The sequence below is a fragment of the Haliaeetus albicilla genome, chromosome 1 (assembly GCF_947461875.1).
Source record: "Haliaeetus albicilla chromosome 1, bHalAlb1.1, whole genome shotgun sequence".
NCBI lineage: Eukaryota > Metazoa > Chordata > Aves > Accipitriformes > Accipitridae > Haliaeetus > Haliaeetus albicilla.
The window spans coordinates 15,580,051-15,604,431 of record NC_091483.1 but is presented as its reverse complement, the minus strand read 5'-3'; the positions used below and the strand labels follow the sequence as shown (position 1 = coordinate 15,604,431).

At 38.1% G+C, this 24,381-nt stretch overlaps 1 protein-coding gene across 8 annotated transcripts in view; it reads right to left on the bottom strand.

Moving 5' to 3' along the window:
* GAB1 (GRB2 associated binding protein 1) overlaps positions 1 to 24,381 on the bottom strand; it is a 102,886-nt gene that overhangs the window by 48,946 nt on the left and 29,559 nt on the right. The window contains exon 1 of one of the 8 annotated variants that reach the window (XM_069779975.1): positions 5,377 to 5,665. The exons of the other annotated variants lie outside the window; for them this stretch is intronic. The gene's annotated coding sequence lies outside the window, so the exon portion shown is untranslated. Of the gene's footprint in view, positions 1 to 5,376; positions 5,666 to 24,381 lie in introns of those variants that run through there. 8 annotated transcript variants of the gene reach the window in all.

Here is a 24,381-nt window from a genome sequence, read left to right as displayed (position 1 = left end):
TTGCTACAAGTCTTTGACAAACAACAGGAAGAAGGATCACAAACAGAAGTTGAGTATTTCTTCTCCTTTTTGCCTCCACATTTCTAGTGTCCAGGTATTCTGTTCATCAGAGGAGACAAACACACCTCTGGCACAGCTTCGCTGACTCATGCGTTAGACCTGTACTCTTCATCCCATTAGAGGCTCAAATGAAATAAAAATAAGTGTTCCTTCACACTACGCTTCTTTTTAAAACCCGTTTGTGGTAGGCATAGACCAGTGACAACTGTCACTGATGAGCTTCAACCCACAAGGCACGTATTTGGGAGGACTGCCGGGAAGTAGCCAAAAGAGGTCACATTATGTAACGATACTTCAAGTACAGAACTTTACTTTTTCCATTTGCTACTCTTCCAGCTTGCAGAACTAACTCCAACATGGTGAAATTTCAAAATTTCAGCTGACATTTTCCCTCAGAAATTAACACATATTTTTACATGGAAATTAAGGGGTGTTTTTTAGAAAGCATTTTCTAGAAAGCTTTTAAAAGTTTTTGATTTTTTTTTTTAAATTTTTTTTTTTTAGAAAAAGGCCATATCACGAGCACCAGAACTGAAGAATATATAATTACTAGCTACTTCTGAAAACCACTGTCATAACACCTACTGGCAGCTGCCATCCTCTTCCCTAAAAATGATGCCCTTTCTTCTTCTTTGGGTGTTGGGTTTTTTTGAAACATAAGACAGAACAACTAAATTGAGCACAAAAAAGCATGTTTAGTATCTTAACTCTAACAGCAGAAACTGTATTTCCAAGACTTGACAATAGTCCAAACATTCTACTTTTAGTAGCATTAAATACTAAAAAGTGTAAACAGATCGTTGCAAAACAAACAAGTGTGATATGAGGAAAATACTGAATACATTACAACTTTCTTTAAATACTTAAGACTTGTTTTCCAGGAAGCACCATCTTTTCTCACTGAGCAAAATAAGGAAAAAACAGTCTCAGTGGAAGTTTCCACTCTCCTGGCCATCATCCTGATCATCTGTTCCGAATACACACAAGGCCAAAATTTCCTGTTTTCAAACTATTGTCACCATTTTCTAGTCTTGTGCTGTCGATTCTAACTTTAGCTTGTTAAATAAACAAAAGAAAACACTGAACATACAGCAGAACAATACTTACACAAAGATTTACTGTGAGGACTGTTTCATAACTGACATTTCAGCATGTGAGTTTGTCTCCCAGTGTTACACCACTAATTAAAGCATCAAAAAAGGCACAAAATACAATTCAGACAATGTAGCACTAACTGCTGCTTTGTTTTGTGAATCTAAAACTAACTGAATATTTTCATAGTCCCTTCCGTTTTGCATGGGGATTCTTCCTTTTTTTTTTTAAAGCCTTATGCCTATTCCCAGTGTAATTGTGCAGCCAGGTCTGTATCAAGTATTCACATTAAACTGATCCTTATTATGACTGGTAGCATCAGTCATTTCAATAAATACTTACTTTTCTGTAGTATGTCAGAAATTTTCTAATGGCAAGCACAAATTTCTCTCCACCATACTCCTGCAATTATCATCACCTCTTCACCAACAGAGAACAGATTCAGAGAGATATATAGAGCAATAAAGCAGATCTGCTGCAGAGCTAGGACCTGAGCCCTCATTTCACTGTTTCCAAGCTTGGACAAGTGACCACATCATCCGTCTGTCTTCCTACATCATCTTATCCACTTCTTGTGCCTATAAATATTCTGTTGTTTCTGATCACTTGCAAACTTACCTTTTCACTTATAGTTGTTCTCCTTCACGCCACCCACCCTGCGTGGCTAAGACATAACCCTCTAACAGCGTTGCCAGCAACATGTTCCCTATCACAGATATTAGCTTTGCCATCTCCTCTCACTGCTTTGTCAGCAATGAAAACATAATGCTTGTCATGGCATAAGGAGAAGTATATCTGTTGCAGGTCCCTTACCCACACATCTACCTGGTCTTTGCTTTGCTGCCCTGTTTCTCAGAACATTTCCAAAACTTGGTCTTTTCCTCTCTGATCACAAGCATGTTCTGATCATCTCCCTCTCTAGTCTTTCCCATATCCATCCTATTAAAAATAGCACTGCCAGGACAATCTCCCTTCTCTCCTTCTCATCACATCATCTTCTGTTTTAAAGTTCTCCATTTATTGACTTGCTTTATTGCAGTTTTGAGCCTCTTTTCCTATTTTTAGGCTTTTTCTTCTTAGGAAAGTCAATGCACTTGCTCGAATCCCTCCCTCTTGCAAGTCACCTCCTATCGCTTCGCTCTACCACTGATACCAGATTTGGTTAATTTTTCCTTCCCTCCCGCATCTCACATCTTTCTTCAACTTCTGAAGGCTCCCCAAATCAATAAGCAAGGGCATGACATCTCCTTCCTTCAGATTCCTCTTAAAGATCAGCCTCTTCCGTAGTACTTAAAATCACCCAACCAAATTACAATTTGGCTTTGCATCAGATGGATTTATTTAAAAAGTAATGGTTTTGTGTATTAGTCTGACAAAGGTTTGTTTGTTGTTTTTTTGTCGGGTTTTTTTGTTGGGTTTTTGGGGTTTTTTTTTGTTTTGTTTTGTTTTTAAAGTTGCTTCAGTCTTTTCATCAGCTCTTAATTAGAAGTCACTTCCCCCCACAAGTCTTAATCTAAGACAGCAAAACATTCAGGGTAGGTTCTGCCCCCTCGTTTTTGGTTGGTTTTTTTTTTAAAGTGTCTGAACATTACTTATCACAAGGATTACTGCAGTGCTGACAAGACCCCCTAAACAAGACAAGCCAGAAAAGACATCAGCCATGCTGTTTGACTCTGGTTCCACTATCATGAGCTCATGGGTGTATGTTGTGACAAGTTGCATAAGAGCAATGCACAGAAAAATAAAAAAGTTAGGATTTATAAAGACAATAAATCCAAAACCCGAAAGGTCAAGCCTACACTACATTGATATCAACAGCTGCTTTCCCACTAATGGCCGGGGATGAAAAATTCCACCATATATTTTTGTCTATTCACTTCTCGTTTCCTAGGAGGACAGTAATTTTGAAGTGGTGTTTGTAACAAGGTATGAAAAGTCCCTATTCTTCCAGATCACAAGCCCAGTGCTTTCTGTAATATTCTGTACAAGATTCACAGTTTGGTTTGGTTTTTTTTTTTTATTTCTTACTTGCCTTTGTACATATCTATCTTTATCATCTGTGAAAGGCTTATATACAAGGAAAAGCAAGACACTAGAACAATGTAAAAAGATGCAATTCCTGACACTGTTTTGGATATTTTAAAGGGTACTGCAGTTTCAACAAACATACAATACATGCTTCACTGCATGTTTGGATCACTCAAGCATGCTCATGCTGCATACAAAATAGAGATTTCTACAGATGACAGAGGCCAGGCATTCTGCACATCATCTCTTCAACAAAATATTCATAGGCTTAAATACAGTATTTTGTACTCCCCATAAAAGAAAGGGGATTTGAAATACAGAAGCAGCAGTTTCTCCAACTTCAATAGGGAATGATGAATTAAGGGGGATTTAGCAATGAATTAAGGAGGACGGTGCAAAGATACCCCATAATTTCTACAAATTGCCTCCCAACTAACTAGCCTGGCTTAATCTACTAGTTGTACACATAACGAAAGAAGCTCCTACACATCCGTTAAGACACATGGAAAAGTCTCCAAAGGAAGTTCCAGACAATGTTTTAAATAATCCCTACAAATTAAATTTAGGACGTGTTGACACTCTATCCTTACCTCTTCCTTGTGAGACCAAGGCTGTATACTAGCTGACATTTTTGCAAATCAAGTATCTGCAGACCAAAGCAGGAGTCTCTCTTGTAAATGAGTCACCTACTACTACAGCAATGCAAGGACTGATACTTACTCAAGCCACTTCACTCAGGCACAGTAAAAGGAAAGCTAAAGGAAATCTATTGTTCTGTCAAGGTATTACAGGGAGAATCAACACAGTACTTTTTAAATACTGTGAGGCATTGCAAGGGATTCCTTATTCTAGGAAAGGGAAAGAATTAGGAAGGGCATGCTCAGTGTTTACATTTTAGGACCAAAATTATTAGCTTTTCCATTACAAATCATCAGATCTACAATGAGCATGAACCAAGTGCGCAGATACGGCAGGAAGAGCTGCTAAAAAAAGTAAAAGCTAAGGTAAAGTAAAAGTCAGCATTTTGTCCGATATATACATTCTCACTTTACATGACAGAATGTTTACCAGCTAGGCTCAGCAGAGTTTTTTCTGAATAGACCTGACCTAAAGAACTCCAGAAAAAAAACTGATTTCAAAATAAACAAGCACAAAGTCAAAATTCTTTGCAAGACATTATGATATACAAACTACTTTTACTATGCTAATTAAACTGAGTTTCTATTAGAACAAAAATACTGTTTTCCCAACACCGCAAACAATATACTTTTAGATTCAAATAACTCACTGGTAGTAACAAAATGGTTAAGAAACTTAAAAACCAGCTATGTCACATACCAATAGCAAATTTAACTACATACCAGCATACTTGAAAATTAAGATGCTTTGGTATAATTATTTTGATTAGCTTATAAAATGCTCCTCTCACTCTCATCAACTCACAAAGTTTTCTACTGTTTCCTGGAGTGTGACAGTACCCTCATGTCATATATTATTAGGATCAACAGCTTTGTAGAATTTAACCACCACAACCAATTCATTTATCTTTTCCCTCCCCACCCCAGCACAACCTTCTGAATCAAGATTCATTCTGAAACCAAATCCTTCGAAAGGCGTTGCCACAATTGCTCACCACAAAAGGCTGCGCTGCCCCACCGGAGGAACCTTAGCACCAGGACCAAGCCCTGGTCAGCCAGCGTCTGCTCACGGCAACTCACTGCAAGGCAACCTGTTGACAAAACTGAAGTACTCGCACTAGTGTTTTAACAGCCAAGAAATTACAGATGGTTCTTGGATAACAATACAAATATTAAGATAAACCAAGTGTTTTAGAGGGCTGTATTAACACACCTACGCATGTCCACGTGTGCCTGTAACATACTGAAGTGATACATCACAGAGCTTCTACTTGCATTTTGTGGCATAAATTTTTGGTGGGTTTTTTTTTTTTGAGTTAGCGATACAAGTGAACAAACAAGTACAGTTTTAGGCTCAGGCTTCAGAAACAAAATTTACTGAATCAACTCGTAAATCAAAACAAAAGCTACACCTCTTTGAATAAAAAAGATTTTTCAAGCAAAAAGATAACATCCTTTAAGGAAGCCCCTGTTTACTTACTCCAGTTCATTCTCCATATACCTAAATTACAAAGCAGAACAGTAAACAACATCAAGAACAGGTTTTTTTCTAGTTTACCTCTTCAAGTCTTCAGAAAATTTAAGCAATGTCCTGGCCATTTCTGTAGTTGTGTCTACCCCAAAATAAGCAAAGCTTTCTTTTTCCTGCCAGCTTCCCACCTCACTCTACACCACCCTATCCTCATAACCTTTGACCAACAGGAAGCAGACACAATGGACTGAAAATAACAGCAATTGTAAGATTTCAAATGATTTAATACGTGAGGGGTGGGCTTAAGATTTGAAAAACTTCCCTTGTTTTGGTTTTTCAACAGTTGCTTAAAACACATTATCTACACAGACAACATTTGTTAGAGATCCTAGGTTGAACAAGGCTAAAATCTGTGAAACACACTATTAAGAGCACAGAGGTACAAATTCTTGCTTACGTTGAGATTCTGCATTTAAGTCATAGTCATTAGGCTATTATGTACAATGAACTTGATTTTCCAACAGTGTAAACAATAGCAGAAGTTCCTTACAGCACTATGTCTTTTTTTTTTCCCCCAAATATTTTTATTTATCTATCTGAGTTTTTAGATCAGTAATAGGAATAACTATACGTCCCATAGAGTAATATGACACTCTGGTAAGAAACGTAACCAGCAGTCCATTTAAACACTGCAGTTAAAGCTACAAAAAAAAAAAGTTGTGATAAAGTCACAGAACAATTTGCTAATATGAAAAGGACCTTTGCTAATTCTAAGTAGCTGACATGTACTTTGTGGTGTAGAAGGAAAGATCTTTATCTTCTCCTCACTTAAAAGCCCAAGCAATGACCCCATAGATATCTTCATTACCAGTAAAAAATTCATGTGCTTTAAATTGTACTAACATCTTGGCACGAAGACTTCAGGGTTACAGATTCCAAAGTCCAGACAGGCAATTAAAGCATTTCTTTATATTAGTTTTAATGTTTTTTGTCTTGCACCCCAAGTACCAGCTGATTATTATTTTGCAAACCCACAATCACATCCTGTCTCTGCCATCCCTCCCCAAAGCCCTCAGGTTCCTCCTTCGCGGTTACACCACAACACATATGGGTCACAATGGTAAGAGCAGAATGAACTAACTCAAGAGAGGGACTCACCTCTTGTATAAGAGCTATACTGTGTTTTCTGGAGAAGGGAATGGGGGGGCATAAAGAGTCAGTGTTATTTTAACACAAACTCCTTGTCCTGAACACAAGATGACTAAATCAAAGGTTCTTCAGCAATCACAAAAGCTGGTAACGTCTTCTGCCTTGTAAACGCTAAGCGGAATTTCAGGCTAGGAGTATTACAGTGGAATGGTTACAAGCATGCTGAAATGCAAGATCATAATAATGTTCCAACATAATTTTGAGTGCATTTGCTACCCCATGCACACAGTTTATCAAGCATTCACTGTACCTCTATTGCACATAGGTGCTGCTTGGTTTTAGAGGCATTTTAATAACGGAATTACACTAGAACTATCCTTTACTTGGCAGGGGAAGCTCAGGCAGTGCACCTCTGCGGGATAAGACTGGATCTAGCTTGTCAATGCAGTATTTCATTAAGGTCTCCAAGTGCTCAAAATAACTACAGAGAAGCCCCTCATGATACATTTCAGCAGAGTATCCACAACAACTTCCAAATATAAGATGTCCATATTGCCCACGAGCAAGCTTTTGAGCATAGCAGAAGCCACCACTGACACATTGTAATAGTAGCTTGAAGCACAAATGGTGCAACACAGAGCGTAAACACAAGGTTCTCTGCAAGCCTGCAGTTTAAGAGTCCCTTGAAACCACTTTGTCTGCTAATAGGATCCTCCTCTTCCCTTCCCCCATTTTAAGACACAACCTGATGCCATCACACCAAGGAATAACAGAGAAAGGATATCCTGCCTAGATTTTCCATTATACAGATCAAATCATCAATCCAAAGAGGTCTTTGCTTACACATGGGATAAAAAGAAGATGCTTCCAACTGATAAACCCTGAGAGGAAGCAAGGTTGGCTCCATGACTATTTTTAAGTAGTTAGCATTCACACAATGGCCTACAATTAATGGCCAACCCCCAGGGTCCAGGAAGCTTTCATTTAAAAAAAAATAATTAAAGAGTTAGCATATTGGGGGGGGGGGAATAAAATAACTAGAATGTGGCAGATATAATCATGCTTCTTCCCAGACTCACCTTGAATTAAGTTTGTATGCTTAGTTTAAGTGAAAAGGTAGGAAGCTTTATGTTGTTTTCTCTAAAAATGAGGCATTTCCTTCAACAATTGCTGGGAGAAATCGTACTTCACAGCTCCTCATTTTGACTAAAACTCTTTTGCTCTAAGTATCATATGACAGAAAGTAAGTAAACACAGAAAAATAAGAATATCTTTATATAGCTTATCATGAAAGAAGGAACTTGTTTCTCAGCCCTAATTTCCAAGGCCAGCTACCACAGCTGTGCTGCAGCTCCCAGCTGAACAGCTCCCTACATCTCACCACCTAACAGACAAAGGGCATTTAGTTTACCAAATGGCCAGTGTTTCACATTTAGCTCAGTTAAAAGCATCCCACATCTAAGGCTTCATCTAAGCATGATAAGAGAAGTCATACTTTGTGAATCTGGACAGATGATAAATACAAACTTCTTTGGTATCATCTGAGGATAAATAATTTAAATGGCATCATTTCAACATTAAATGCACTGAAAATGCAATTCTCATGCCAGGCATTTCTTTGGAAAAGAACAAGATGAGGCAAAAGGCCCTTTAAGGTCACCTTTGTAATCTAGGAAATGCCCAGAAACTTGAGACATTTTAAATACCACCATTCATCTCCACCTTTTAGTGTTAAGAAGGATTTCTTCTTATAAGCGTTTATCTTTTTGGAGGTGGTTATTGTTGTTCTTTTCAATAACAGTATCCTTCTGATGAGTAACGAAGAGAATCATGGAAAATAAAAATTGCCTAGAGTTTCTGATCTCATCACAAACTATTCCCCTCCTCCTCTGTGCACTAGATAAAAAGTGAACAATTAGTCTGCTGTTTGCTCAGTACAGTGAGATTGTTCATTTCTTCAATTGTATCAGATCACATCATGGAATAGAGAAAAATGTTAGAAATAGATCAAACAAAAAAAAAATCTATCATTAAACCACCAACACTGCTACAAGAACTTAAACCCCATCAGATTTTTATAGTTTATTTTGTACTTTTGAGCAGATTCAAGTGTTACAGTCCCTTTACCGTATCTGGCTTGCAAAGTACTTCACATTTTTAAGCTTTGCTCTTTGACATGAAAAGCAAGCACTGCATTATCCAACTGCTTTTTATACCTTTTTGTGAGTTTCATAACTAGTTTCACTTAATATAAAAATGTTTAATTTTTAACTTACAGGCAGCAAAGGAACTCTAAAACTAGATGCCCTGTTACTTTAGATGTATAGAAAGCCAATAAATAAATGGCATCTACTTTGTTTACTGACTGGAAGCTCTTACTACTGCCAGCACTTCAGGAACAATGTAACTGTGGAAAGGGGAAAACATGTTTTTCTACATTTTGTTTGTCATCTAACAGAATTATAAGGTACACACGTACCAGTTTGAAAATATTTTTAATAGCTGGTAACCTCAAATGGACAAAACAACCTACCTCAGCAGGTACTTTGTCTGAACTCGTAACTTAACCCTTTTCATTCTGGAGCTGTTTAGGAGTAATGATGACTGCCAGATTTGCTATAATACTGATTATTTTTCAATATCTGTATCATAATGACACTGGAAAAGGTATTCTATTTCTAAAGATGACCATTTTTTAATCTTTAAAATGGGAAGAGCTTTGGGGCAACAACAAGAGGCATGAAATCAGAAACAAGATTTAATATCTTGTACAAAATTTTCCAACTCTTAAAAGTATATATTGTAACACCATTTATATGAATTCAGTAAGATACACAACTGATTTAATTTGATTTTTAAATACAGATATATATATGAAAAAAAGATATGCCACTATAACAACATATCAAACTTCAAGCAAGGAAAGGAAGCTTCTCAATTTCCTCACCACTTACAGTGGCATCCAAAGTCTTTCCTCCCCTAGGGAATTCTGGTGCCACCTGTATTAGGTTGTGTGACAAGGATCCACTTGTCCATGGGGTAGAGCAAGATGAGAGGGATGATGCTAGCCAGGCCAGGTGCCACTCACCACATCCTCTGCGCATGCCTCCCTCCTGCTCACCAGCACTGCCAGCGGTCCTGCCTTAAGAGAAGCCACGGCATTCTGTTTCAAATAGGTGAGATTTGGCAGAGGAGCGCACTTTTACATCCAACATCAAGTCTCACACAGGTTTCCTAAGCTGTCGTTTACCCTCAATGCTAAACAGATGCAAGGCATATATTGAGGTCTCCAGGTGGATGGCTTCCCTACTTCCACAGCCAATCATCTACCCTCCCTCCCAGACCTGAAAGGCTAACAAAAATACAGAAAAAAAAAATGAAATGGCTCCTCTAAGCAATACGCAGCTGACCTTCACATTGGAACATATTGGTTTTCCCTCTGCTGCAAGCTTCTTCCTTCTAGAAAGCTGCAGAGCTGAAGCTACTTATTCACAACATGAATCATGACAGAAAAACTGGTAAGACCAATAACAACAATGTCAAACCATTATTTTAGAAACCGCTGATGTAGCATAATTTTATCTTCACTGTTACTGTCAACTGCAAAGACAAGACCTACTAACATTATTTGTACTGCTGCAGTCAGCTCCCTATCAGGCAGGTGTCACTTCACTGAAGCTACTACATGATTTGAGAGCACTCGTTTTTCTTGATAGGCAGGGAGGCCAACGACTGAGTGATATGGAAACAAATACATTCTCACTTTTGATAACAGGCTGACATGCCAGAGTGGCAGGAATGTCCATTCTTACTCTCCATTATAAAAATTTTCACAGAAAATAAGACATATTTCAGCAGATTGGGCAAGTCAACTCAGATTTTACTAAAGCAAAATTATTAGTGCGTAGTAATGCGTAGTGAAGATCAGAAGATTTTGATGATGGGATGATAAAGCAAGAGTGTTTAAATTTTATTATCACTTCATTTTGGTTCAAAAATGTGCATTGCTTCTTTTTTTCCCCCCAGAAACTATAAACTTTAAAACATGAGGCCCCATGGCATGTTGAGAGTCTAAATACTGCTAGAACCATTCAACATCAGCTACTGATGGACACCATCCAAATTGTTTCAATCCAGAGGAAAATTATTTTGGTGATCAAAGTCACTGGATCAAAGTAACAATAAAGAGCACATATACCAAAGTCTTGGCACCTTAACCAAAGCATGCTGATCAATCAATTTGTTAGTCACTTTGTGACTAATAAATAAGCATAAGCAGTATTAATTGTGTGCTCTCCACCTCTCAGAACTCTGTTCAAGTATTGCAATAAAAGCAGAGACGAACAATTTAATAGTTCACTATACTATGAACTCCCTCCCCACAGCAGCAGGGATAGATGATTTTCTGCAATAATGTGTGCTTGAACTAGACATACAAATTAAACACCTTCTGCCTGAGCAAGGTGATGACAGCATGTGATGCTGGTTGGAGGCAAAGCTATAGCTGAACTTCTCTGAGCATTTAAAAGAGGTATCGCATCATACCAATAGAATTGATAAAATTCCCACAGAATGTCAGAGAAGTTTCAGTGATTTTATTAGACACAACAGAAATAAGCTGACAGGGTAGAGAAGCATATACAAATGACTGTTTTCTCTTTGATTCACAATATTTAGATTGTTATTTCCAGCCCAGGTTAAACAAATTGGTGTTATGATACTATTGTTAGGCTAGATGTATAAACACGCTCATGCACTTTTGGAAGGAGGCCAGGCAGCTCAACAAACAGATTACAAAAGAAACAGCGAAGAGGTAGAACACGAGCTGTTGCTCGGGTTCACCCACCGGGCTGTTATGGAAAGGGAGCAGGGGGTGGGAAGGAAGAAAACAGCACAGAACAACAGTGGAGCAAAATATGTTGTGAACATGCTATTTTAAGAGGTGTAGAAGGTTTCTTAAAAAAAAAAAAAAAAAAGCTCAAGAGTTTGTTCATACTCAGCAAAATAACTCCTGAACATGTCATACAGAGACAGATACATCAGGCAGTTTCAATCAGCATGCTTAACTCAAGGCAAAAGAAACAAAGAAATACTGGATATAGGTTTCCTACAGTGAAAGGAAAATTAGTGCTCAAAGCACAAATCACCATCAGCAAAATTTTACTGGGGAGAGAAAACTATTTGTTTTCTTTATGAACAAAGAATAAGGACAAACTATACTTTCTGGGTAGTCCAGATCTCCCACTTAGTCTCTAATGAGAAGGGCTCAGCCTTACCGCCCTTCTCTTTTGCAACAGCTCAGGTACTTGACCCCAGTTCTTCATTCTAACCAACATTCCTTTAAAAACTGACAATAAAAAAAAAGATCCCCCCCCCCCCCATTTCAATCAAAGGAGAGGTGTTTTGAGACAGGTTATTTACAGTTGTTTACCAGGGCACTCAGTTTACAGACACGAAGTTGCAATAAAGTATATATGAACCAGCAGAGATTATGAATTTTTCAGATATTACAACCAGCCTATGTAAACAGAAAAAGCATTACAACTTTTAAATAACAAAGGCAAAGTAACAAATACAATCATGGATTAGTCTCCCTAGCTGACACTCTGTCTTGGTGAACCTGAAGTCACGTATCTGTTCCAACAGCCAACAGGGCTGAGATATCATCCCTGCGAGCTCATTTTGTAAGTGGACCCAACATGCAGAAGGAAGAAAACCACATGAAGAAGTAAAGCCAGTAACTCATTCCCTTTGAAAAGGGCCTTGTGAGATTTCTCATTTATGATTTGCTTTCCTCCGTTCACAGCAGATGCTCTGGAAAGAATAAGCTGGGTTGCAGTCATACCAACAAAGGAGGCTTCTATTTTCATAATCAAAACACTTGCCTCGTTTCACTGGAAATACTCCATAATTTTAAATTCTATTCAGAGAAACAGGTCTTTTGCTGGCAAAATACAGCTGCATACCAAGGCATTGCTTTCCCCATAAAGTAAAAAATAACTCCAAAGTAGTGCCATTAACTGAGTACCGTCAAACATCTCCAGCAACATGAGGACTTGACCAAGGTCTCTGAATAAGAGATCTTGAGATACTTCATCTCAGCCAGCACACTTGGAGAGCAAGTTAAAGTTGAAACGGAAAACACCTCCATATCTATACATAACAGATATTGTAATAGTCAGGTAATTCACTTCAGTCTACTATACAGAAAGATATACTTAACTACACAAAAATAATGTTTTGTGAATAGTTTAATAAGGGAAAAAATGCAATAAACAAATTTGTAATGCTTGCCAGTTCACTTGTTTTCTTAAGCGTTTAGTATTTGATGAATCTCAATCTTATTGGCCTGCCTCTTAGTTGCGTATCACTGATATCCAATACAACCTTGAATTTTAAAATCTATCACACAAGATGTCTCCTATCATCAAGTTACGCCATTTTTACTAAACTAGGAAAACGAAACCTGAAAACTTGGTGTGTACTTGCTCTGCTGATCACATTTCACAGAATATTGTTGTCTATAACATGTTAATAACTTGTGCAAGTTTGTATTTTTGTTTTTTGTCAAATACACATGAAAGAACATTCTCCTCGCAGTGTGTATATTTCCCCACTTCATCACATGCTGGAATAGGTAGTTGTTGCAGGTTTGGGGTTAATTTTTTTGTCGTTGTTTGGTTGATTTTTTTGACACAAGATCCTAAATAGCTCTTAGAAAAAGATCGCTTCCTTGCAGAAGTTCTGAATAAATAGATCACATTTGACAACAGAGTTCAGAACATACTACATTGCTGGGGTTCCCTTGCCAAAACAATAAATTATCCGTGCTTTTGTCTCACCGGATGTGCATATGTGCTTATTAATGTCATATAGTACTTTCTCCAAGCAACAGAAATGGACTAACTACTCACAACACGCAAGTTAGAAGTGTTTATTCTGTTTGTGTCCCCATCCCACAACAGATTAACTGGGCTATTCTTTAATACAGAAAAATCTGACTATACAGCAACAGTAGTTAGTGCCAGTCCCAGAGTAGTTGTCTTGACCTTCCAAAATTCTGTTCTAGTAACCCTTGCATTATAAATACTGTAACACTGGAGTCCCAGAATTAGAAACATTTTTTTTTTCATTTTAGCTTGCTAATGAAAACAAAGCTCAAGTATATGACTAGTCAAGTATACTACTTCTCATTTGAAATCCAATGGTTTTCAATGAGTTCCTTAAAACAAGTAGCATACGACCAAGTCAGATAGGATTTCTGTATACCACCAGTTCTAGTATGAGCATGTGCTGCCTGCCACACTATTTGTAAACAGGACAGACAAGAGGATAAGGAGTGTCCCTTAGACTACACCTCATCCTAGGTCAAGACAAAGCCAACCTTCAGAAAAAAAAAAACCAAACAGTTACTTTATAAAAACAGAACTGTGATATGCACTGTGATATTCCCCTTTGCTGTAGGGACATAGCAAGTTACACAAAGCAGAAACATATCCTTTTAATACTAATACTACAGAATTTCACAAAGAACAGCAAAGTATGATATAACTAAGCTAGCACAAGTCTGACACTGACTTTAAAAGAAAATGACACCATCATCCAGAATCTTACTTCTAAACACAGAAAGATGGAACATCCTTCATCAGCCTCCAGCTGCTACGACTTTTATCCAGGAGAAAAATCCAGCAAGATCTCCATTTCAGCATCACTCCAAGGAGAGCACTACACTTATTTAGCATCAGTTCCCAACAGCAATACAACTGAAAGCTCTGCAATCTGGTAGACTCAATGAAGGTTTTAATCATCTAATGAGATTACCTCATCCATGTGTGGTTTCACAATGCAGTCTCAATGGTAGCCCATTATGCCAGTCCCCTGACAAGCAATATCAATCATGCTAATCGGCTTACTCTGCTATCACTCCTACAGCTAGATGACTGCCACACACAGAAACCAAAACTGTGAAGAGTTTCTACCGCACAGGATAAAAAGAAATTGTGAACTAAGTACTGCCATGACAGTAAAGAAAACATTGCTAGCTCCAATCCTAAAACTAACGTCACTTCTATCCAACAGGTTATGAGCCACGTTCCATTTTTAAATTTTATTTACATTCTATGCTCAATCACAGCAGAGTACAAAAGCTCCCTTATGGAGAACATGAAGTTTACATTTAACAATTTACATGTTTACAGTTAATAAATTTCACATTGGAAAATCATAAAGCTTCATAGAACATCAGTAACTGCCTTTTCTGAAACACAAGCTTCCCCAGTTATCATCAAATGGAGCTCACAAAGCACAGCACACTGGCTGTTCTACTGTTACCAATATAAAAATGTTATAGTAATTAATGCTGTTCATTTTGGTAAATGAAGCAAGAAGCATCCAACCTCAAAGTAACATAATGCATGTACAAATAAAACTGGTTCTATTTGACAGATGACGCTAATGAGAAAATCTAAACATTAGAACTAAACTTAGTCTATATTTTGTTCTTTGGTTGCAAGGGAAAAAACAGCCCTGAGTTCTGATGTCTCCCTGGGGAGACAGGGCATAGGGATCCTGTTGTTGTACACACAGTTAAAGCAAGCTAGCCGCACTACACAGCTCGAAAGACAAACAAAACAGGCCCCTCTAGCATCAGCATCTTATACAAGCGAGATTAAGCAGCTTGCCCAAAGGAGGGCAAAAATCACAGGCAAAAATCTAAGACATACCTGTTAAATTAGCACTTCCTTATCACACTGGCTTTAACTTGAAAATATTAGTGCTACCAGAATTTCAATGCATCTTCATTCAATGCAAGAAAAAAAACCCACACAAGTATAAGCACAGATATTAATATATAGTTAACAATGATTTTTTATTTTAAAGGCTACAGATATCTAGACTTGACTTGGGACTCTAAAAAAGGTCTCCCTAACCCAAAACATCTTCTCTAGTGTATCCTTTTACCATTAGCTCCTTTCAATAACATGACAGAAAGGGAAGGAAAGGGAAGGGAAGGGAAATCAAATAAAGGAGACTAGATGAGTACGTAAGGCTATAATCTTCTCATATTTAGGTTGGAAATATACAGAACCACTTAAAACTTGACAAAACCTGTAAAAAGCAAGAATGTCAAAATAAAAAACCCAACCGAAAAGACAGAACAACAAAAAACAAACATACAACTAATATGAAGCAGCTTTAAGCCTTTACAACCCTGTTGCTGATTATCAGCCCATTTTGCTGGACCAAATATCCCCAAACTCTTCTGAAAGCATCTCACTCCACTCCCAGGTTACTCATTTAAAATGGGAATGTAAAAAGGGAAAACCAGCACTGCAGTCTTGGAGGCGGGGGGAAGTCTTTTGATCTTGTTATCGAAAATTAACTGCCTTGTAAGCCACCAACTCAGTTGGACCAATTGAAGCCAGGATCTGACTTGGGACTCTTGCCTTGCTGAGTAATCCTTTTTTTAGAGAGCAGTTACCAAAAGATAACCTTGTGGCATTTGACATTCCAGATAAAACACATCATATTTTAAAAAGCATCTACATTTTCTCCTCTGCTTTTCCACAAGCATATTCACTCCAAGCAGTTCAGTAACTTCACATTTTTATAGGATATCTTCTTTGCACATCCCAGCTGAAGACAAATGGCTCTCCATTTCAAATAAGGAAATAGACTTAAAATTAACTTACACCTGCTACCCAAATGCATACTAACCCTCCAGAATAGTATAAAACTGGGTCATGCCAATTCTCTTGCCCAGCCTTGATTATTTTTATACTGAGTTAACACTTTTGATGTCTCAAACTTCCAAACAAATGAAGGACAAGACTATGATCAAAAGCAGTCAGCATGGATTTATGAAAGGAAAATCATGTCTGATCAACCTGACAAAATGACTCGCTTCAGGGATTATGGGTGAGCAGTGAATTTTAATTACCTTGACTTCAGGCAGGCTTTCAGCACCGTCTCCCATGACGCCCCCATAGACAAACCCAGGGAAATATGGGCTAGGTAAGTAGACAGAAAGGTGGACTGAAGAGTGGCTGAACAAGGCTCAGAAGCTTGCAATCAGCAGCATCAAGCCCAGGTGCAGTTCAGTTACTGGTGGCCTACCGCAGGCACCAATACTGGAGCCAATACTGTTGAGTACCTTCACTAATGACAGGTCAGAGTGCACCCTCAGCAAGCTTGCAGATGATACAAAACTGAGAGGAGCAACTGATACACCAGATGCCGGTGCTGGCACTCAGAAGGACCTCAACAGGCTGGAAAAATGGGCCAAGGAGAACTTCACGAAGTTCAACAAAGGGAAATACAAAGTCCTGCACCTGGGAGGAGTAACACCAGACACCAGTGCAGGCTGGGGGACAGCCAGCTGGACAGCAGCTCTGTAGGGAAGGCCATGGTAGACAAGCTGACCATAAGCCAGCAATGTGCCCTCATGGCCAAGGCAGCCGACAGCTTTCTGGGCTGAATTAGGCAGAGCATTGCCAGCACATCAAGAGAGGCGATCCTTCCTCTCTACTCAGTCTGGTAAGACACATCTGGAGCTCTGGCTCCAGTTCTGGGCTCTGCAAGAGAGACACGGACATGCTGGAAAAGGTCCAGGGAAAGGCTGGAGAGATAATTAGAGGGCTAGAGCATCTTTCATACGAGGAGAGGCTGAAAGAGCTGGGACTGTTTAGCCTACAGAAGAAAAGGATCTTATCCACACATACAAATACCTGGTGAGCAGAAGTAAAGACAATGGAGTCTGACTCTTCTCAGTTGTGCCCAGTAAGAGGACAAGAGGAAATGGGCACAAACTGAAATACAAGAAATTTCATTTAAACGTAAGAAAAGCCTTTTTATTGTGATGATGACTGAACACTGAGGCAGGTTACCCAGAGAGGTCTCCATCCTTGCAGGTGCTCAAAACTCAACTGGACATGGTCTTGAGCAACTTGCTGTTGCTCTGAGCAAAGGAGTTGGAGTACACCTCCAGAGGTTCCTTCCAGTCTCAGCAATTCTGTGAATATATAAATAATCAAGCAACTGTCAAACATGTTGACTGTTTTTAAGTTTTATTTTTACAACAAATGCGCAAGCCAAAGGACAGTTTGCATAAGCAAAGACCTTCAAATCCTTTCCCATTTGAAACACCATCTACTGAGCACGGCCTTTCTAGAAACAATAAAATCACTCACTGTTTATGAAGCAATTTTGAATCATCTGCAAGACACCCCAAACTGGGAATACAACCGAAACAGCCAGACAAGCTACTACACAATCTGATCTCTCTCCATTTAGAGGTTAAACTGTTAATACAGTTTAAAAAAAATGCAAAAAATCAGAACTCTAGATACAAATCAGCATTGCTCCTTCCACTATTCCATCAAAATAACTGCGCTGATAAAAAGGAGACAAGACAGAGGAGAGGAGGGAAAATGCATTTGACTTAGCTTCAAAAAGGAGTAGGAGAAAATTAATAATGTTTTACTCCATCTGAAGTATCAAATATTGACATTAAAAGCAGCATTACTGTTCTGCCACTAGCATAGCACTAAAATCTACCTAGAAAGAGCAACATAGTCTCTGTAAACATAGAACACTGGCAATGCACAAGTGTCTATTTTTAAACTTCTGCACCTTTAATAGACCTAAACATTTAATTCTGTTCCCCCCAGCAACTTAATATTGTTTCCAAATTTGAACAATATTCCAAAAGTCTGCTAACAGCCTTCTGAAAACAAGATGTTCCTTCCCACCCCCCATAAAAACTTCCTGTTGAAAAATACTGAAATGCCTCTCAGGGTCTCTCAGCCTTGCTACTGAAAGAATTTAACAGTGGGGAAAGAACAGGGAAGGACATCTTCCTTAAACAAACCAATAATTATCTCATTTTCACTCCTTTTCTCACACACAGTCAGCTTACGACAGATATCCAGGACAAAAAGTCATTAGCACAACCAGTTAAAACATGATTTAACTAAGACAATACTATAATGGGAGATGTTAGGCAACCTAAAACTTTGAAATTCATTGGTTGGTCTATCTGTAATAAGATTCCTGATGTTATGTTGGTTTCCATAGGAATCCAAAATGCTAATTAAATGAAAAGTCAAAAAAGTACGAGTTGCACTCTCAGTGTGGAAAAAAAACCACCAAAAAGATCAACTTCATATGAAGTTTGTTTTACCATGCATCCCAAGGTTGCTTAATGCCTCTGTTTCATGTTCTAGAAAATTGTCATTTAGATTAAAGTAATTCTAAACCCAGGTAGGAGAGTCACATAAAGCCTCAGGAAGCTGCATTAGGATGCAAGAATTCATTTCTAATAGTAGAGTGCAGACTTTATTGGGTTTCTGTCACTCATTTATCAGTGGTACCATTATTTTCCCACAATCATTTTTGTTATTTACAGCAGAAAGGCACACACTCTCAAACAAGCACACTATATTGCTGACTAAATCCAGTAGGAGCATGATACAGATACCCAAGTACTTGTTCACAATGGTGAAACATCAGTGAATCACCAAGAGTGCTCAGAGAATAAAAAAAGGAAAAGAAAAATATGTTGCCCTGGGAAAAAAAAAATTAAAAAGTTATTGAACATATCAATTATTCACCTTTCTGCTAATTTTTCTTGAGGATTTGGAATGGGGGGGAGGGATGGGGGAAGAGCAGTAGGTGAGAATTCACTTGTGCAGGTGACTATCATTCAGAACAGACTAAGACTAAACTAAGAAATAGTTTCTATCAAAAAAGACGACTAAGTAACAGATTCATGCAATTCCTAAATTTGCTTATTTTTACTGATCTAGTTCCTAAAATACTTTTCCTAGTGCAAGGTATTCTATAAGCACACTAAAATTACACATAAGCAACCAGTGAAAGGAAAAGAGTGAAAGACAGGAAGAAACTGATTTGCAGCACAGGACAAGCAGGGAATAGGAATTTGTGAGCTGAAGTTTTAAAAATAGTTAAAAAGAGTTTTCCAATTACTGCCATATATCAAGAAATTATTATCTCAAGCTTAGTCTCTAAGACCATAATAATGCTTGATGTCCAACAAGTCATTTTGGGTCATAAAAACATGCTATTTCTGACACATTTCTTGTTGGTCAGAACCTACAGATTGCTCCACACTTCTAACCAAGGCACTGCAATAGGCACAAATGTTGAAAGAAGGTTTTAAGAAATATCTTCCCACCTGACAGTAATTTCTTTCTGACTCCATTATGATGAAGCAGAGTGTGAAGCTGTACTGGAACTTACACCCACAGAAAACTTTAAAGATGAGAAAATGCTTCTGGAGATGGACATTTGACCACATTACGTATGGGATTGGGGTTGTTTGGGTGTTTTTGTAATTTTGCATATTTAAAAGAGTCTGTCCTGGGAAAGTGCAAGTGCTCCTTAGGCCAGCATGCTTTCAAACCTCACCTACAGGATTTACAATGGATATAGTTCAGAACCACAAACCTCAACATATATGCTGTATGGCACCGCCAAGACCACGTCTGTAAAAAGGCATATCTCAGCCTGCCCTTGCAGTTCCTGTCTAGTATACTGAAAACCTAAATGAACAGCACTAGACAAGATACGTACACACACACATATATGTATATGCTGATAAACACACTGTCTTCGAACAGCTCAGAGCAAGGAAGCCTGATCACTTCAACTGATATTATTCCCCAACCAACTCTCTCAGACAGGTAAGCAGTGAACAACCATTATCAGGGGACAGACCATCTGAAGAGTAACAAGCTCCAGGGCGTTGTCTTACTAATAGTCAAAATAAAAAGCTGGCCTAGACAAGTCTTCAGAGGCAGCAGAGCTCTAGCAGAATGAACCCTAGACCTAAGACATTGCTAATAAGCAACCTGCGATATCTTCTAATCTCTGTAGTGCAGACTCAGGTCTGAAAATAAAGGATAACATCTTTTTTTGGACTCTGCCTCCTGCCCCTAATTTCTGTTATATATTATTACATACAGAGATATGGTATGCATACATCAGAAACAACATAATTTTACAATTATAAATTACCGACATTTGGTAAGACGGTGATTTCAACCATTGTTCCAAGACTACCAAGTAGTCATTCGTTAACATATGAATTGAAACTACGTAAGAGTTTATGGTATAAATTTATAGTCAAAAAGCAAAACAGAACAGTCTCATTAATTTAAGTTGATTAAAAAGCACTTGAAATATTTCACAAAGTACAGCAGGTTTTGTGGAAGAGGGGGAAGTACTAAAGAGCACGCATGAAACAAGAGACAAGACATATGTATCAGTAAGCTGTTCCAGGTGCAAAGCATCATGGAAGACACAGGCCTGCAAGAGGAGGGAAAACCAATTAATCAGCCCCAGAAAGACCTGATGAAATAACTTAGCATTAGCAAGCAGTAATACACCATGTGTATTTGTGCAAAGCCCTGCCTACACAGGACCAGCTTTGTGCCCTCTCCTGCTCTGGAGGGAGATGTGCTGCAGCACACACCTACTGAACACGCTTATAGGGCCGCAGTTTTCGGAGGCCATCTGTACGGAAGCTCTCTGTAGAGATTGCATGCTGCTCTATCTTTGATACTCTGTCTTCATGATTCTGTCTTAAAAGGGAAAGCCAGTTGTATTTATTTATACTTGATCAGAGGCACCTCTTAAGATCACAAAGAAAACAACTCTTGCTCATCTTCCAAGAATCTTCCGACAGCTGTGCATGGGTGCACACACACTTGCAGACATGTATTTTGAAAGGAGATGGAGAACAACAATTGATTTCCTGCAAGTGTAACGTCCTGTTGTTTTTCCGAAGTGATCTAGAGAATTACCACAATCCCAGGTGTTTACAAGGGGAAAGAGAAACTGTAGTAGCTGCACAGGATGAGACAGTTGACTGCCTAAGCACATTATTCTAAACAAAAATTCAAAGCTTCACTACTTTTTCTATAGGGGCTCTCTGTTCCAAATCCTGGAATTGCAAGCTGTAGGACATTAACAAGCACATATTTGAGTTTCCAGCCACTTCAAGTGTGTATGAGGCAACAAACTTATACAAAGTATTTTTAGACTTCCTGCAACCAACTGTCCTCCCAGCATTGCTCAATATGACGCACAGTTGTCTGAATTATGCAGTTGTGCTAACATATGCTCTAATTTTAAAGTTTCATTTCTGTGTTTTCCATAAAATAAGTACTGTCAAATTTGCTCATGCAAGAAGTTGAATCACAAGTGATTAAGGGTCATCTAAGCTAAACCGTGTTGTGTAAATGCTTATTAAATTACACTTATAAAAAGTAATTTGTTTTATCTACATAAGGTAATTGTGTAAACTGAACAAAACACTAGTAACAATTGGGCGTGTATAGAAAAAGAGGTGGCTAAACTCTGCACAGTAAGTTTTGCCATTACAGACACACAAGCCTAAGGTTAGTCTTGCTTGGAGATAACATATGTCTTCTGTAAAGGAAAATAAAGAAGAAAATGTTGTCTCAACTTTCCAGATCCTACAAGATAGAACAGCTGAACTCTTTAAAAATTGTCCTATTTCCTGGCACAGTTCAGAAAATACTCAACAATTGAATTGTTTGGAGGGGGAGGAAGAGTCAGGAAACAGGGTGATGGTTTGTATCATCTAGGTATCTCATGTGTCCAACAAAGTATCAAGTTATAGCTACATCAGTGAACCATGACAAGACAGAAGAATTCAGAAGATGTTCTTGCAAGAAATAACCATGGACAGGGTGATTACTGGAACAACCTAATTATTCAGCAGAATTGAGTAACAAATCACTATTTGATGCAGCTCTAGACTATATGCTATTATAATAAATACTATCATTAACCATGATTATGCATTATCTCTAATGAAGAAGCCTCAAATGAAGGAGCTTGCAAATTAGCTGTCCTACATCTCAGAGCCAACAAAGGAATCTTAGAAGTCTTCTGCTACCAATTTGCAAAAATGGGTAAGATTGGTCCAATAAGATGCTGATGACACTTCTTCCATTAGGAAAACAAAAGATGCCATCAAGATGCAGTGCTGTGATTTTAAACTGTTACTGATGTATTTCTTTTGGACTATGACTACTCTTGGTGTACTTCAGCACTGTGACTGCCATTTACAGAAAAAACTGATTGCTACTTTTGGCAACTGCCTCAGTTCATCATCCCCTCATTACTACCATTATTATTAGAATACTAATTCTTAGAAAAATTGATCACACTGTCCCAGCTATTCCAAAAAAAATGAGAAAAAGTTTCACAGCTGATGTAGACCTAACTGAATCGCCTTTGATTCAAGGCTCAGTTGAAATTGCAATGCAAGATAAAGTAATTAGTTTTAAAAGGTAAGTTTTTACAGTAGCGTCCTGTTAGAAAAAAATTTGAATTCCTTCTGAAGAATGAAATCAAAATAATCTCAGTTTCATGTTAATAAGGATGACTGTTTCCCCTCAGTCTAAATGATAACAGACAAAGAATTTAAACGAAGGAAACAGTCTCTGGGGGGTGTCCTCTAAAAATGGTGAAGAACTAAATCAAAACAATCAGAATTACACTGACTGATTCAACACTGCTGAAGCTTACTACAATATGCGCTAGTGACAGTAGAGCATCATATTCCTTTTTTCCAGTTACAATCTTGGTCTTCATAAACCAAGAATAGTTCAAGGAGTTAAAAATTTAAACCACATACAAGAAGTTACGGATTTTTTTTTAGCAAGCATAGAAAACATTTCTTGTTATGATAAAAAGGGGTTGGATTAACTGTGTAAGAAAAAAAAAAAAGAAAAAAGGCTTTTTTGCCATCAGTGTTTTTAGAACCCCTCTACCTTTTCACACAGCACAACCGGCAGCTCCACAGAGGGATTACCAAAAAGAAACTTCACTAATTTGAACAAGTTTCATACATTTGGTAAACTGTGGATGGCTCTTCACTGGGCCACACATATGCAAAAACATTTAAGCAACTGTTTTACACACTGTTCTTTCCCTTTTGCGTCATATGCAAGGAATTTTCCTGAAATATCCTCTGAATACAAGACTATTCTTGCTATCACCTGCAGGTCCAGAAGTAGCATGGCAGTTTCAAAGAGATCTTGCCCGCACCTGTGAATTCCAAAATCTTGTTTATGGGCTACTGCTTTTACCACAAACTTGGTCCATTTTGACATTCAGCAGCACAGCACAGACAGCAGTAGCTCCAAGAACAAATTAAGCTCTGAGCTTTTCAGAAGGAAAAAAAAAAAAAAAAATCCACCAGGCAAAACTCCAGCTGCCATATTGGCTTTGGGTTCGTACGTGTGGAATATCAACAGTGACAATAAAAGGTGACAGGCAGAGTCCAAACTGTAACAACTCTTGCATTTGGACAGATACTTCTCAGCTGTCACAGTATTAGCCAATTGACTCACTTCAATTGCTAGGAAACACGCATCAATCTTATTTACTAGGGATGCATTAGGAAAGACAGAACCCATCTTGTCACTGTAATGCTGTTAATCTGGAATAAAACCAAGTTTGGAAATCAAACAACTGAAAAGAGTCAACATGAGGAGAAAGCATTGGTTCCTGAAGAAAAAGCACCAACTCCTGTCATGCATCATGTTTCCTTTGTCTTTAGATCATGAAAGAATGAGAAAAAAATACTTCAGTAGGAATTTATAAGTGTTTTAACAGGAAATTATAATCTGAGAACTACAAATAATTAATCTAAGAACTATGGATAAGAGCAGAGCATTAACAGAAATTTTTGTTGATGAGAAATCCATTTGGGGGTGAGGCAATAACGTTGGTATTTATGCCAAGAGTACATAGACTATTTGTAATAAAGCGCAGAGGATACTCCTGGTACTCCTAAGAACTATTATAAAAAAATACACACACAAGGAGAAGCACGGACACAGAAAATATTTAAAACCACAAGAGAGTTCCAACAGTCAGTTTTGT